Source organism: Caretta caretta, chromosome 1 (genome assembly GCF_965140235.1).
Source record: "Caretta caretta isolate rCarCar2 chromosome 1, rCarCar1.hap1, whole genome shotgun sequence".
Lineage (NCBI taxonomy): Eukaryota > Metazoa > Chordata > Testudines > Cheloniidae > Caretta > Caretta caretta.
In genome coordinates this window covers 104,012,817-104,028,055 of record NC_134206.1, presented here as the reverse complement: position 1 = coordinate 104,028,055, position 15,239 = coordinate 104,012,817, and the positions used below count along the sequence as shown (strand labels likewise).

Below are 15,239 nucleotides of genomic sequence, written 5' to 3'. Positions count from 1 at the left end.
GGAATAGGCAACTCTTCTGCAGTAAATTGTTTGTATATGTCTTATGCCATCAGGGTCTGAGCCAAAAGCCCCCTAAAATCTGAGAGTCTTTCCATTGACTTTAAGGAGCACTGGATCAGGCCCTTATTCCCTATCATTTCCTTTTCACCGTGCTCTGCTCTCTCTGCCTTATCTGCTCTTCACCCTTCCCCATGAATGCTTCTGTCTCCTCTCATCACCTGATCTTTCCTGATCCTTTTGCTTCTTCACCACCCCTCTTTTTTTCTATTTTTCTCCTTTCATTGCAAATGAAGAGCAATGACACTGACTCTCTCAGACCTCAGTGAAACCAAAATTCCCATTGTTATTGCTGCTTGCTGTGTGCTCCACAATCTCTCTGAGAGTAAGGAGGAGATGTTTATGGTGGGGTGGAAGGTTGAGGCAAATTGCCTGGCTGCTTGGTTGACTCTAATTCCCTGTAAGCCACCCGCCCTCCCCTCTTCGATCACAGCTTGCTTGCAAAGGAAATAAAGTCACTATCATTTAAAAACCATGTATTCTTTATTAATTGATTATAAAAATAGGGAGATAACTCACAAGGTAGCCCGGGTGGGAGGTGGGTAGGAGGGAAGGAAAAGGCCACTTCAAAACTTGTTGAATGACAGCCTTCTGTTACTTGGGCTGTCCACTGGGGTGGAGTGGTTGGGTGCCCGGAGCCTCCCCCACTGCATTCTTGGTCGTCTGGGTGAGGAGGCTATGGAACTTGGGGAGGAGGGAGGGCGGTTAAACAGGAGCTGCAGTGGCAGTCTGTGATCCTGCTACTGTTCCTGAACCTCCACCAGACGCCGGAGCATGTCCGTTTGATCCCGCAGTAGCCCCAGCGTTGCCTCATGCCTCCTCTGATCTTCTTGCCACCACTACTCATCTCGATTGTCCCTCCTGTCCTCATGTTCTTTGGCCGCTTTCCCGTACTGTGCTACTGTGTCCCTCCACACATTCTGCTGAGCTCTGTCAGTGCCGGACGACTGCATGAGCTCAGAGAACATTTCATCGCGCATGCATTTTTTTTGCCTCCTTATCTGAGATAGCCTTTGGGACGGAGGAGGGAGGCTTGAAACATTTGCAGCTGCAGGAGGTAAAAAAGGGAGTGAAGTATTTAAAAAGATACATTTTACAGAACAACGGCTATACTCTTTCACGGTGAACAACACTATTCACATTACATAGCACATGTGATTTTGGTACAAAGTTGCATTTTGCATCTTATATTGAGTGCCTGCGGCTTTGGTGTTAGAGATCACACACACAGGGCCGGGCAACAGAATTCGGCTTGCAGGCAGCCATGGCACGCCATAGTCTTTCGGTTTCTGAAACCTTCATAACAGCTGTGCCCTCCTTTCCCATACCAAGCAAAGCCCATTGAGTTGGCCATTTAGTGCTGTGGTTTTCATGTTAACGTGCAGCAGCAGAAACCAAACTAACCCCCCATCCAATTTTCTGGGATGATCTCTTTACCCCTCCCCCCACCACGTGGCTGGTATCAGGGAAGATCCCTGCTAGCCAAACGTGAACAGTTCAGCGCCATTGCCCCGCCACTCCCACCGCTTGGTTAACTGCAGGGAGGATTTCTTTTCAGCCACAGGCAAACAACCCAGTAGGAACGGCCACCTCTGAATGTCCCCTTAATTAAATTCCCGTATTTCAACCAGGTGACCATGAATGATATCACTCTCCTGAGGATAACACAGAGAGATAAAGATCGGATGTTGCTTGAATGCCAGCAAACGCTGGGACCATACACTGCCAGGCTTTGTCATGCAATGATACCAGATTACTTGCTACTAGCATGGTGTGGTAAAGTGTCCTACCATGGAGGACGGAATAAGGCTGTTCTCCCCAGAAACCTTCTGCAAAGGCTTTTAGAATACCTCCAGGAGAGCTTCATGGAGATGTCCCTGGAGGATTTCCGCTCGATCCCCAGACACGTTAACAGACTTTTCCAGTAGCTGTACTGGCCACGAATGCATCCCAAGTCCTCAGGGCACATTAATCATTAAAAATGCTTGCTTTTAAAACATGTATTATAATTTAAAATGTACACTCACCAGAGGTCCCTTCTCCGGCTTGGTTGGGTTGGGAGGGTATTTCAGGCAGGATGATAAAAAGATCCTGGCTGTCGGGGAGAATGGTTTGCTGTCTGCTCTCTTCAAGTTCGTCGTCCGCCTCCTCATCTTCACCGTCCACAAAATCCTCAGGCACGGCGGAGAATACCCCATCATCAGAGTCCATGGACGGGGTGGGGTAGTGGTGGCAACCCCCCCTAGAATTGCATGCAGCTCAGCGTAGAAACAGCATGTCTGGGGCTCTGTCCCGGAGCATCCATTTGATTCTTTGGTTTTCTGGTATGCTTGTCTGAGCTCCTTACATTTCATAGAATCATAGAATATCAGGGTTGGAAGGGACCTCAGGAGGTCATCTAGTCCAGCCCCCTGCTCAAAGCAGGACCAATCCCCAATTTTTGCCCCAGAACCCTAAATGGCCCCTTCAAGGACTGAACTCACAATCCTGGGTTTAGCAGGCCAATGCTCAAACCACTGAGCTATCCCTCCCCCCACTGTGTTGCATCCCTGCTGTAGCCTCTGTCCATCATGGTCTCAGAGATTTTTTGAAATGTTTTGGCATTTCGTCTTTTGAAACGTAGTTCTGATAGCACGGATTCATCTCCCCATACAGCGATTAGATCCAGTATCTCCCATTCAGTCCATGCTGGAGCTCGGGTTTTTGGATTCTGGGACTGCATGGTTACCTGTGCTGTTGAGCTCACCTGGACAAACAGGAAATGAGATTCAAAAGTTCCTGGGGCTTTTCCTGTACACCTGGCCAGTGCATCCAAGGTCAGAGTGCTGTCCAGAGCGGTCACAATGGTGCACTGTGGGATAGCTCCCACAGGCCAATACCGTCGAATTGCGTCCACACTAACCCTAATTCGAAATGGCAATGTCGATTTCAGTGCTAATCCCCTCCTCAGGGAGGAGTACAGAAATCGATTTTAAGAGCCCTTTATGTCAACAAAAATGTCTTCGTTGTGTGGACAGTGCAGGGTTAATTCGATTTAACACTGCTAAATTGGACATAAACTCGTAGTGTAGACCAGGCCTAAACAACTACTGTAGCTTCTGAGCCAATCACCCTACCTATCTTTTGCTCCCAAACTACCTTTTTGTTCTATTACACTTTGATGCCTCCTTTTAAAAATGCAGATTTAAAGTGGAAGAAAACCCATTCTCAACCATTCTTTCCCCCTTCTTTGGTCTCTTCCACAGCTTCTCAATCTCACCCTGATCCCTATCAAACATTTAAACACACACACACACACACACACACACACACACACACTTATATAATGAATCTTTTTTTCCAGAAACCATCCTGCTACTTTCCCATCTCCCCTACAGCTACTTAGTTTTTTTCTAACATAGTTTCATGTTTTGCTTGTAAATTTCACTAGGTCTAAAGTAATCCCATAGTGAAAAGATCTGGCTGCTCTGTTTTTTATCTGGAGCTTTTACAGTAATTCTTGCAATGTAATATTAGAGATATCCGTCTATGTACAAAGACAACAACTGCAAGTCTCTATAATAAAAGTTTAATTAACCTGATTTTTTTGAAGAGTGGCCTCAATTACTGCAAGCACAATTCTGTGCCCAAAATTAAATGAGAGAAAGAATCATGTCATGTAGGGACAATATGCTGGCTAGCCAGTGTGCAGGTGCACAGAGGAATGGTGCAAGGAACCATAGTGGGGGTAGCCGTGATCCCTCTGTGTGGAGGAATACCCTCTTAAAGTACCCTCAGGGGACCCCCTCACAGAAAGAAAGTGGGACCACCATGATGCCTCCCTCCACAATGGCCCATGGAGGAAGCGAGAGACACCAAGAGGTTAAGCTGCTCTGTTCCTTAAGCTTGGCATGAGAGGGGATATCAAGCTGTACCCTCACGGACCTACCCTCATGCAATATGGCTTGACACAACCCGGTTCAGGATTGTCCCTTAAAGAACAATATAGCCATAAGTAGTTAAAAAAATTGCACTCACAAGGAAGGGCAATTAGATCTCTAAGTAATAGCATTCATGTCCTTAATTAGTTGTAGTCTTACAAGTGCAAGCATTGGCTGGGCCACAAAAGTGGAGGCATATGAGTTTTATTTTCAAAAACAGGCAAAAAGGGCAAATTTTGTAAGACATTTAGGTGCCTAGAGGTACAGAGAGATCAAAATTAATGAGACCTAAATGCTTAGGTGTTTTTGAAAATCCTACTAGACACATATCTACATCTTTGGATGCTTAAATGCCCTTGAAAATCCAACCACAAAGTATCTTAAATATCATATGGTATACTGCAACACATATATAAACTGATACACATGCATAGCTTCACTGAAGTCAGTGGGAGTATTCCCAGGCATAAAGTCATGTATGTACTTAAGTCTTTTGCAGAATCAGGATGTTAATTTGTTCTTTGTCTAATATTAACTAATGTATCACTTATGAATACAATAAAAAATGTGCCATTACACTGTATAATCAAGCATACCAAGTATAATTCTCTTTGAGGGCAACTGTCTAATTTAAAATTAGCTTTAAGTGGAACTGGGTGAAGTTTTTCAGGAGTATAGTTTATTCAACAAAAATGCCATTTCATAGAGACTGAAACTATTCCCGAATCTGACACATAGTTGCCTGATAAATTGGGCCAAACATTTTTTTTGAGGCAACTTCCAAGGGAACTTAGCTGCCAATAACAGAGAAGGGGTTGGTAGACGAGGTACCTCCCTTTTACATTCTAGCCCCATGGTTAAAGCATTCACTAGGATGTGGGAGATTCAGGTTTAACTTTCCCTGCTACCAGACTCAGAGCAGGGTCTCTAACCCAGGTCTCCCTCCTTCCAGGTGAGTGTCCGAACCACTGGGCTCTAGGGTATTCTGGGATATGTCTCTCAAAAGCTTTCCTGTTGAAGATGCTCTACTTTATACAACTAATGAGAACAAACCAAAAACTGTTTCGGGTCAGTCCAAGCAGAATTTTTTTTTTTTTTTTGCTTGCTTGCTTTGGCCAGACAACCAAAACATCGATTTGTACAGCTTTAGTGTTAAGACATTTTTTTAAAGTCTCTCATCCTTTGGAGAAAGGATTTTACTGTGGCAACATTATATAAATAATTGTTTTCGATCTGCAGGTGTAGGATAGAAGACGCTTCCAGTTTTATAGTTCTAAATGTTGCCTCATCATATGCCAACTATTACACTTACATAATCATTTTCTCCAATTAGAATAATTATAAACCATCTAAAACAGATAGGGTACAGCTTTTAATATATATAACCTGTATTGTTTTAGCATACTATTATAGGGATTTTTATGACATTTTTAATGATATAGTGCAACTGATTATCATAGTTAATTCACAATAATAGTTTTTTTCATGAATATTAATGTGACCCCCTTTAATTCTCAGCAGTAGACTTTTGATTTTAATATATTCATTCAACAATTTTAGTCACTGGTACTATGACACTGTTATTTCAATTTCCATTTCTAATTATCTAAAGCTTGAAATATTGAACAATGAGTTATATAGTTATCTAGAGCCAATGATGGATGTTTAATCCTCTCTGAAAGTGTCTCATAGCAACCAATTATTTGGGATAAATTGCATAAACCTTCTATAATTAAGTCAAGAATTAGAGAGACACCTAGGGTGAAATCCTTGCCCCATTAAAGTCAATGGAAGTTTTGCCATTGACTTCGATTTTGAAAAGGATTTCACATCTAAAATAAAATTAGCTGTGGAAAGATGACTGTATAGTTTCTTCTTTCTACTTTCTTGTTCTTTGTTTCTACTCATCATCATATTATCAGCTATCTATATATAATAATATATAATTTGTATTATTGTAACACTCAATGTGTCTTTGATGATATTGAAACATATTTTGAATGCTCCCACAATATTAATACCTGCTTTATTTACCTTGCATAGAAGGAATACAGTAATGTCACTTTATTCATGCACCCATTTTCCATTTATTTTTATTTTTTTCTTAGTGCCAATTTCAGATCAGGAGGAGCCAGGTCCCTAATTTTCTTGTAACTGTTTCAAATCCTCATAATTGAAACTGTCTACAGTATACTGTCATAACTAGCCTTATATCTCAATGTTATCTTGAATTAAAATTCTCTCCAAGAAAATTAAATGGAATATACATTGTATAAACCACTCCATCTTCCTTCCCACAAAAGAAAACACTGGCACATGTCTAGAGTGTCTCACAATTGAGTGCCTACCTCAGGACAGACTAGGGTGACCAGACAGCAAGTACGAAAAATCGGGACAGAGGATGGGGGGTAATAAGAGCCTATATAAGAAAAAGCCCCAAATATAGGTATTGTCCCTATAAAATAGGGACATCTGGTCACCCTAGGACAAAAAAACGGCAGACACCTCAAACTGGTGTATGTTCTATAATTAGATTTCACCAGCCCAGTAACAAATATGAACTCCTGGCACTGTAAGTGTTATCATGAAGTCCCAGACAGTCCCTGTAGGCCTCCAGTCTATCTTGCCACCCCGTCAATCTGGACTTAGTGATAAATGGCTACCTACACCAAAAGTCACAAAATACTCAGAGTCCAAAAAGCCAGTCACTTACCTCAGATCAATTTGTATCTTAGATCTCGTACCAAAGACAATGCCTGAAGCCAATCCAGTAATAAACTAGCAAAGGGTTTATTAACTAGGAAAAATAAATAAGAGAGAGTTATTTACAGGTTAAATCAAGTAAGCATATATACAAAAATGAGACCAGATTTCAACTACAAACTTACCACACACCTGAGCAACGTAGTTATACCATCTTAATTCCCGGTATAGACAATGCTATGTTGATGGGAGAGTTTCTCCCATTGTCACAGCTACCATTTCTAATGTAGGTGGATTAACTTTGCCAACAGGAGAAGCTCTCCTGTCGGTGTAGTAGCATCTTTGCTAAAGCACCAGTACAGCTGTGACGCTGTAGTTTTCTTAGTGTAGACCTGCCCTGAAAAACCATCTATGGTTCCTAAAAAAGACAGAGATGTAGTAACCTGATTATTCAAAATGTCTTTCTGGGTGGACCCATGGGTGACCCTTGAAGAGCAATGCCTTAGTTTAGTGTCTCTGGCCTTGTTATAGTTCAAACAGCAAAGAGATGAAAAATTTTCTTATAACCCTGTTTTTCTTTTACATTTAGCCTTCCAGTCCCATGAGACAAGCTCCCTTGCACGTAGCATTTCCATGGTGTGACAGGGCCATTAACCAATCCCTTGTATCATGATGTCCCCCCTTTATGGCCTGCTTAATCTTGATAGGCTTCCTGAATGAGTGGGGTGGGGGGACAGGGACAATTCCCATGCCTGGGTACACAAGTTTAGAGCAAACATTTCCAAAGTTATAAAGCAAAATTTACATATTTCCTTATAGCATGGAATACAGACATTACAAGTGAGATTAATGCATGCAGGAATTTACAAGAATTTCATAGTGTTTAAACACCAAATACGTTTTGATAAGACTAATACGTATTTTGAACAAAGCTAACATACAGGTGAGCTGGTTTGGTTTTCTGCTATGAGTTTGTCAGTGTTCAGCTAATGCCTGTGTTCTTGGCCAGAGTTAACACTTGGTTTATCAGCATCACAAACAATAACAAATCTTTGATCTTTAAGATGAAGAGTAAAATTTTAAAAAGCACCTAAGCACCAATGACTTGCAAAGGGCCTTTGGAATCAAAGTCCCTTTGTTGTTGCTGTTTTTGAAAATGGGTCTTAAAACCATAAGTCACTGAAATCTTTTGAAAATATTATCAGTGATCAAATGCTCTTTCAAGAGACCAGCTTCAGCCAGGGGCGGCGTACCAATTTTGCCGCCCCAAGCAGTCACTGCCGAATTGCCGCTGCCTCAACAACGGCGGAGCTGCTCCCGAATTGCCGCCACGCCCAAGCCGCTGTGGCAGGAAAAGTGACGGAGCTGCCGCCGAATTGCCGCCGCGGGACATGGACTGCTGCCCCATTCGGAATGCCGCCCCAAGCACCTGCTTGGAAAGCTGGTGGCTGGAACTGGCCCTGGCTTCAGCAGGTAAACAAATCGTCCCGGCCTGCCAGCGGATTTCCTTGACGGGCTGTGTGCCAAAGGTTAAAGGATCTAGCATCAAGTTGAAATCTTCTGTCCAAATTCCTCTAGAGACTGTTGTGTTCTGTATTTCCTCAGGCAGAGTATTGGAGAACATAAATTAATTTTGCAGGAAGGTGTATGTATATTTTACAACAGCTATTTTATTACTTTTTGAATATTTTTAATCTATTTTCTTTCATTATCAGAAGCTTATCTCATGATCCTGATAGGCAACATTTTTCATGACACTAGCAGAATCTTTTGACAAGTTTTGTAAAATAGATGTCCCAGGGTAAGCCCCCTGGCGGGCCGGCACGGTGTGTTTACCTGCCACGTCCGCAGGTTGGGCCAATCACAGCTCCCACTCGCTGCGTTTTGCCGCTCCAGGCCAATGGGGGCTGCGGGAAGCGGCGCAGGCAGAGGGATGTGCTGGCTGCCGCTTCCCACAGCCCCCGTTGGCCTGGAGCGGTGAACTGTGGCCAGTGGGAGCTGTGATCAACCAAATCTGCGGATGCGGCAGGTAAACAAACTGGCCTGGCCCCCCAGGGGACTTACCCTGGTGGGCCGTGTGCCAAAGGTTGCCGATCCCTGGTCTAGTATCCTGTGAGCTGTAATAGTTCGGTCTTACTTCAGTTGTTGGGATTACTGTGCTGGTGCTGGGTTGTGTGGGTCGCCTGTGATATACAGGAGGTTAGACTAGATTATCCGATAGTCCCTTCTGGCCTTCAACTCTCTGACATTAGATGGTCAAATACGAGCAGTTAAAAAGAAAAATTAGAGTGTTCAGTGAAATACGCTTCCCTCTCCCCACCCCCCCACCCCCGGCCTCCAGCAACAGCAAAGGAAATTAATAATACCTTAAACAACTTGGCATGATCAAATATCTTTCTTAACTATGATTGTCCCAATACCTCCTCATACTACTATAGCTACCTATTATCTCAGACAGAACAAATATATCTATTTCTTCATCTACTGGACAGTGGAGTTAATTAACTCCGCTAAATCTTATCCAAACCTCCTTGACCTTCTCCTTCCATAGCTGGGATATCGCAAATATCTTTCTTTATCTGTCACTTAAAAAAAAATTCCACTCTATAACTGGGACCCAAGTCTGGTAACAATCACCTGAAAATGGACAGGGCAATGACTTATCTCCAAAAGACTGCCTCGAATCAAATACTATTATCTTTAAAGAAAATGTGGATTAGTAGCATAGAATTTCATTGGATATATACTTTCTATACTAAACAGATGTTCATGTTTTCAACTTTTATATAAGACTGCACAAAAATATCTGTGTAGAAACCTGGTTGTTTATTGCTGGTCATATGCTGCTGTTTTGTAGAGTAATCAGTTCAAGCCCCATTTTGCTCAGCTTCCCCTCCCACAACAATCAAATTAAACCAACACATCTGAAGTTTTATATGACACATTTTAACTCAGCATATATATTTTTTAGAAATAAGTTTTATCAGTCTTCTGCTGGTATAAAAACATTGATTGTTCAAGAAAAAAAAAGAAACTTTCGGTTCTGAAATTTTCACCATTTTTCACCTTGGATTCACCAAGGGCAAGTCATGCCTAACTAATCTAATTGCCTTATATGACAAGATTACTGGTTCTGTGGATGAAGGGAAAGCAGTGGACGTGTTGTTCCTTGACTTTAGCAAAGCTTTTGACACGGTCTCCCACAGTATTCTTGCCAACAAGTTAAAGAAGTATGGGCTGGATGAATGGACTATCAGGTGGATAGAAAGCTGGCTAGATTGTCGGGCTCAACGGGTAGTGATCAATGGCTCCATGTCTAGTTGGCAGCCGGTATCAAGTGGAGTGCACCAAGGGTTGGTCCTGGGGCCGGTTTTGTTCAATATCTTCATTAATGATCTGGAGGATGGTGTGGATTGCACCCTCAGCAAGTTTGCAGATGACACTAAACTGGGAAGAGATGTAGATACACTGGAGGGTAGGGATAGGATACAGAGGGACCTAGACAAATTGGAGGATTGAGCCAAAAGAAATCTGATGAGGTTCAACAAGGACAAGTGCAGAGTCCTGCACTTAGGATGGAAGAATCCAATGCACCGCTACAGACTAGGGACCGAATGGCTAGGCAGCAGTTCTGCGGAAAAGGACCTAGGGGCTACAGTGGATGAGAAGCTGGATATGAGTCAACAGTGTGCCCTTGTTGCCAAGAAGGCCAATGGCATTTTGGGATGTATAAGTAGGGGCATTGCCAGCAAATCGAGGGACGTGATCATTCCCCTCTATTCGACATTGGTGAGGCCTCATCTGGAGTACTGTGTCCAGTTTTGGGCCCCACACTACAAGAAGGATGTGGAAAAATTGAAAAGAGTCCAGCGGAGGGCAACAAAAATGATTAGAGGACTGGAACACATGACTTATGAGGAGAGGCTGAGGGAACTGGGGATGTTTAGTCTACGGAAGAGAAGAATGAGGGGGGATTTGATAGCTGCTTTCAACTACCTGAAAGGGGGTTCCAAAGAGGATGGCTCTAGACTGTTCTCAGTGGTAGCAGACGACAGAACAAGGAGTAATGGTCTCAAGTTGCAGTGGGGGAGATTAAGGTTGGATATTAGGAAAAACTTTTTCACTAGAAAGGTGGTGAAACACTGGAATGCGTTACCTAGGGAGGTGGTGGAATCTCCTTCCTTAGAAGTTTTTAAGGTCAGGCTTGACAAAGCCCTGGCTGGGATGATTTAATTGGGGATCGGTCCTGCTTTGAGCAGGGGGTTGGACTAGATGACCTCCTGAGGTCCCTTCCAACCCTGATATTCTATGATTCTATGATTCTATGACTCTGGGCATGTATTGCAGGTATAATTATGCCTGTTATGCAGGGCCATCCTTAGGATTTATGGTGCCCTACGCGGGATTATTAAACTGGTGCCCCTATGCCCGGCTTGCTCTTAGCAACACAAACATAAACTTACAGTATTGGAAAACTTGCCACATGCTCTTTATTAAAAACAGTTTAAACTAATTAAGCACCATGTAATGCTGACGGACTACACTTGCACTAAAGAAGTAGCGCTATAGAAAATATTCTGATTTATTGACAGAATGATGCAAATGATATATTTTTTTTTAATTTGTCAACATTTTATTGGAAATTTCAATGAAGAGGTATTGAAACAAAGATTTGTTTTTAATTAAAAGCAGTCTTTCTGGCTTTTTTGACTGCAAAATCAGTAATAACGTCATTGTATGACAAAGACAAAGTGATGTCTTATTCGATTGCAAGAATAGCAAGACCAGTCAAGCATTCCTGACTCACTGTAGAACGGAGATAGTTTTGAAATGAGCTTTAGTTTTGAGAAACCCCGTTCTCCTGATGCTACTGTTACAGGAATTGTCAGGAGAATACAAGTGGCAATGTACACATTAGGATATATGTCACAAGTTTGCTGGTATGCATAAATTGTACGATGTCCATCACCAGTTTTGCCTGTGGCACCATTGATGACAAGGTACTCAATTCTTTGTACAGTTCAAGTCCATTTAAATCAAAACTATCACCGTGTTTCAGGAGGCTCTCTAGGTTCTTGCACTTTGTCACTAGCTGCTCTTGTTTTCCTATTTCATTGAATTTAGTTGTGTCATAGAAAAATCCAAACTGTTCCTGGTGTACTCGTAAGGTATTAAACCTTTCATCAATGGCAGATATTGCTTTATCCATCACAACATTAAAAAATTCAACCTCAAATTTCATTTCTGGATCTTCTATAGGCTCATCTGCTCCTTCATATTCCCCCCTTGCCATTTTTTCCTTGAAACTCGTGTCACGTTCGGACATGGAAATTTTGGTTCTACACTGAATGCCTGTGCAAGCTCTCTTGCTGTAACCTGTGCTTCTTTGAATCCATTTCCTCTGTATTTCATTAAAAAGTCTTGTGTGTTGTTTAGTAAGGTGAGTGTTGAATCAAGCTGCATCATTGGATGCTGCATTATTTCGCTTACACTTGAGATTTTAACAAGAATGTCACACCAGATTACGACAGATGTTAGAAACTTGAAGCTGGATATTTCAGAGGCCAATGACTCTGCTTCACTTTTAGCTTTTGGATCTCTGGCTTCTTCCGAAATAGCAACCAGTGCTTTGTAAACTTCTTCTGATGGATATCTCAACGTTTTTGCACTTTCTACTCTGCTTTCCCAGCGTGTCTCAGATAGAGGCTTAACGGTAATACCATTGATACGTGCTTTGAATATTTGCCATCGTTCAGTGGAAGCCGAAAAGAGCACGTAAATGCATTGCAGCAAACCAAAAAAAGAAATAGCTTCTACAGAAGACTTGGCCATATCACACAAAATCAGATTAAGGCTGTGGCATGCACGTGGAACAAAAAAGGCTCATGGATTTCCTGCCAGCAATTTAGCTTGCACGCCAGAAATGCATCCTCTCATATTGGCCCTATTGTGCCTTATTTTTGTTTGGAAAGACTTTAGCAATAGCCGCACATTTTGGACACTGCCAGAAATACATGATAAATCACTGCCTCTAAAGTTCCATCAGAAACTGACATTTTCACAGCTCTAGCATGATCTGCTGCACAGATTCTTCCCAAGGAAGTGTCCCTGGCCTTTTTAACTCATAATAACCATGTATTTACTTTATGAAAGTTGGACAAAAGATTGTGAAAACATACGACATTGGCTGCCCAACCTCTGGGCTGGCAAAAACTATACTGACCCACTGAAAAAAAAAAACCAAGAGAATCTTAGTACAACATATGGTCACTCTATACACTAGTAAGGAGATGAGCATATTACAGTTGTTGGAGGGCTCTATTTAGCGGTAACAGGGCTATAGGAAAGCATGTCAACATTTTTTGTTTCTCTGATGAAAACTGGCCCACTCCCTGCCCCTAACCAAACTTGTCACAAATAATTGTTAACAGCTTAATTTTCTGTTTTTGGCTAAGATATTGATTTTTTTTAAAAAAATATATTGAAATTGGATTCAGGATTGTTAGCAAGTATTTTTGGCAAACAAAGTTGTTAAATGACAATCTGACACCGTACTTCTTTTATGCTTGGCTCACCCCCAGCCTGCTAGTCCAACAGCTGCAGTAGAGGAGGAGATAGGTGGAAAGCTGCAGGACCCCAAAATCCACCTGTTGGGGTTCAGAGTGACAACAGCAGCAGCAAACCCTCAGGTCAGATCACATGCCACCGGGCACCACCGCCAGCACCACGGACCATGGTGAAGTTAGCGCAGCATCTGATCTCAGGGGCAGGCACCTGCAGGGCCACAGCAGCTCATCCTGCCCGGCTTGGGTCCCCCCGGATGAGGTGGATTGCTGCTAGCCTAGGGGAGAGATGTGCTCCCCACCTAGGGTGACCAGATGTCCTGATTTTACAGGGACAGTCCCGATATTTGGGGCTTTGTCTTATATAGGCACTAATTACTCCCACCTAGGGTGACCAGACAGGAAGTGTGAAAAATCGGGACAGGGGTTGGGGGGTAATAGGAGCTTATATAAGAAAAAGATGCAAAAATCGGGACTGTCCCTATAAAATTGGGACATCTGGTCACCCTACCCCAACCCTCTGCCCTGATTTTTCACTCATGCTATCTAGTCACCCTAGCCCCAGCCCAGCCAGCTGTGTGTGAGCATTCCAATCCAGCCCCTGTTGCTTGGGGTGGCTGCTGAGGAAGTGAGTCACTATCAGTTTCACTTCCTCAGTATGCAGCCAGCCAACCCAAGCAGTACCTCACCTCACCCCATCCAGCCCTGCCGGAGCGGAGGGAGGGACGGTGGGAGGGGTGCTATGCGGGGTGGGGGGAGGGAGAAAATAGGGGGGGTGCTTCGTGGTGGGTGGAAGAATGCACGTTATGGGGGGCAACAAAGCATACTGCAAGAGCCGCCCAGCCTGCCTCACCTCACGCCGACGGAGAGAGTCATACTCACAGGTGAGTTCCTTCCCCCACCCCTTCTCCCACCCCTTCCCAGAGACCCCAGCAGCCCATACCCTCCCTCAGAATGTGCTGCACACAGAGCATTCGGCTCTCTCTAGGACCCAACCCTGCTCTTACCTGCTCCACTGCTTCCCCTTCATCCCGGCTCCTGGAAGAGTGGTGCCTCAGACATACTGGTGCCCTATGCCAGTGGTCACCAATGCAGTGCCCACAGGCACCATGGCACCCACCAGGGCATTTTTGTGCGCCCACATGATACTGTGCCTCTGAAATGCCGCTGAGAAGCGTTGCCGTTTCTCGGCAGCATTTCGGCGGTGATGCTTCTTGCCACTGCCGCTTCTCAGTGGCATTTCAGCAGCGGGGTGTCCGGCACCCGCCACAGTCTTCTGGGAATAGCAATATGCACCACTGCCCTATGCAGCTGCGTGTGCTGCATATGGCTAAGGACGTCCCTGCTGTTATGCATGCTGAGGAGGGAGGAGTCGCGACATTGGGAAACAAGGTTCTGCGGTGTCAGAGTTATGGGACACATGCTTGCTGGAAACTAACCCCAATAAATATTGCATTGCCTGCACTTTGGACTTCCGGTCTTCTGCTTTCTGTCTGCATGACAAGAACCAGGGGAAAGGGTAAAGGAAAAGCCCTCTAACATCACCCATTCCTAGCTTCTTGCAAAGAGAGGCTAGGGACACCATTCCTGCCCATCCTGGCTAATAGCCATTGATGAATCTATCCTCCATGAATGTATCTAGTTCTTTTTTGAACCCTGTTATAGTGTTGGCCTTCACAACATCCTCTGGCAGAGTTCCACAGGTTGACTGTGCATTGTATGAAGAAATACTGGGAAATACTAAATGATTTATTCCTTTTCCCCACATCTTTGATATTCAGGAGGTTGTCAAGGGTGCTGCTGTCCAGCACTCCATTGGGGCAGGCACAGAGATCTACAGGTGAAGGGTCATTGACCTTCTCCCACTCCACAGGTCCAGAGCCTGTCTGTCAAACTGAGCTGACTGGACTCTTACTCTACCTTCTATTATATCCAAAAAAAGAGGAGGACAGTTTCATGATTTAGGCAGCTGAATATCTCCAAGAAGAATTGGATT

The 15,239-nt window shown here is 43.6% G+C and overlaps 1 long non-coding RNA gene across 1 annotated transcript; it reads right to left on the bottom strand.

Moving 5' to 3' along the window:
* Positions 1–572: 572 nt before the first annotated feature.
* LOC142069833 (uncharacterized) lies at positions 573–14,471 on the bottom strand. Its single transcript, XR_012665804.1, has 4 exons — positions 14,251–14,471; positions 6,691–6,774; positions 2,085–2,803; positions 573–1,105 (listed from the first exon to the last, which is right to left on the bottom strand). It is a non-coding gene; the product is annotated as an uncharacterized LOC142069833 (long non-coding RNA).
* Between the last annotated feature and the right edge of the window lie 768 nt (positions 14,472–15,239).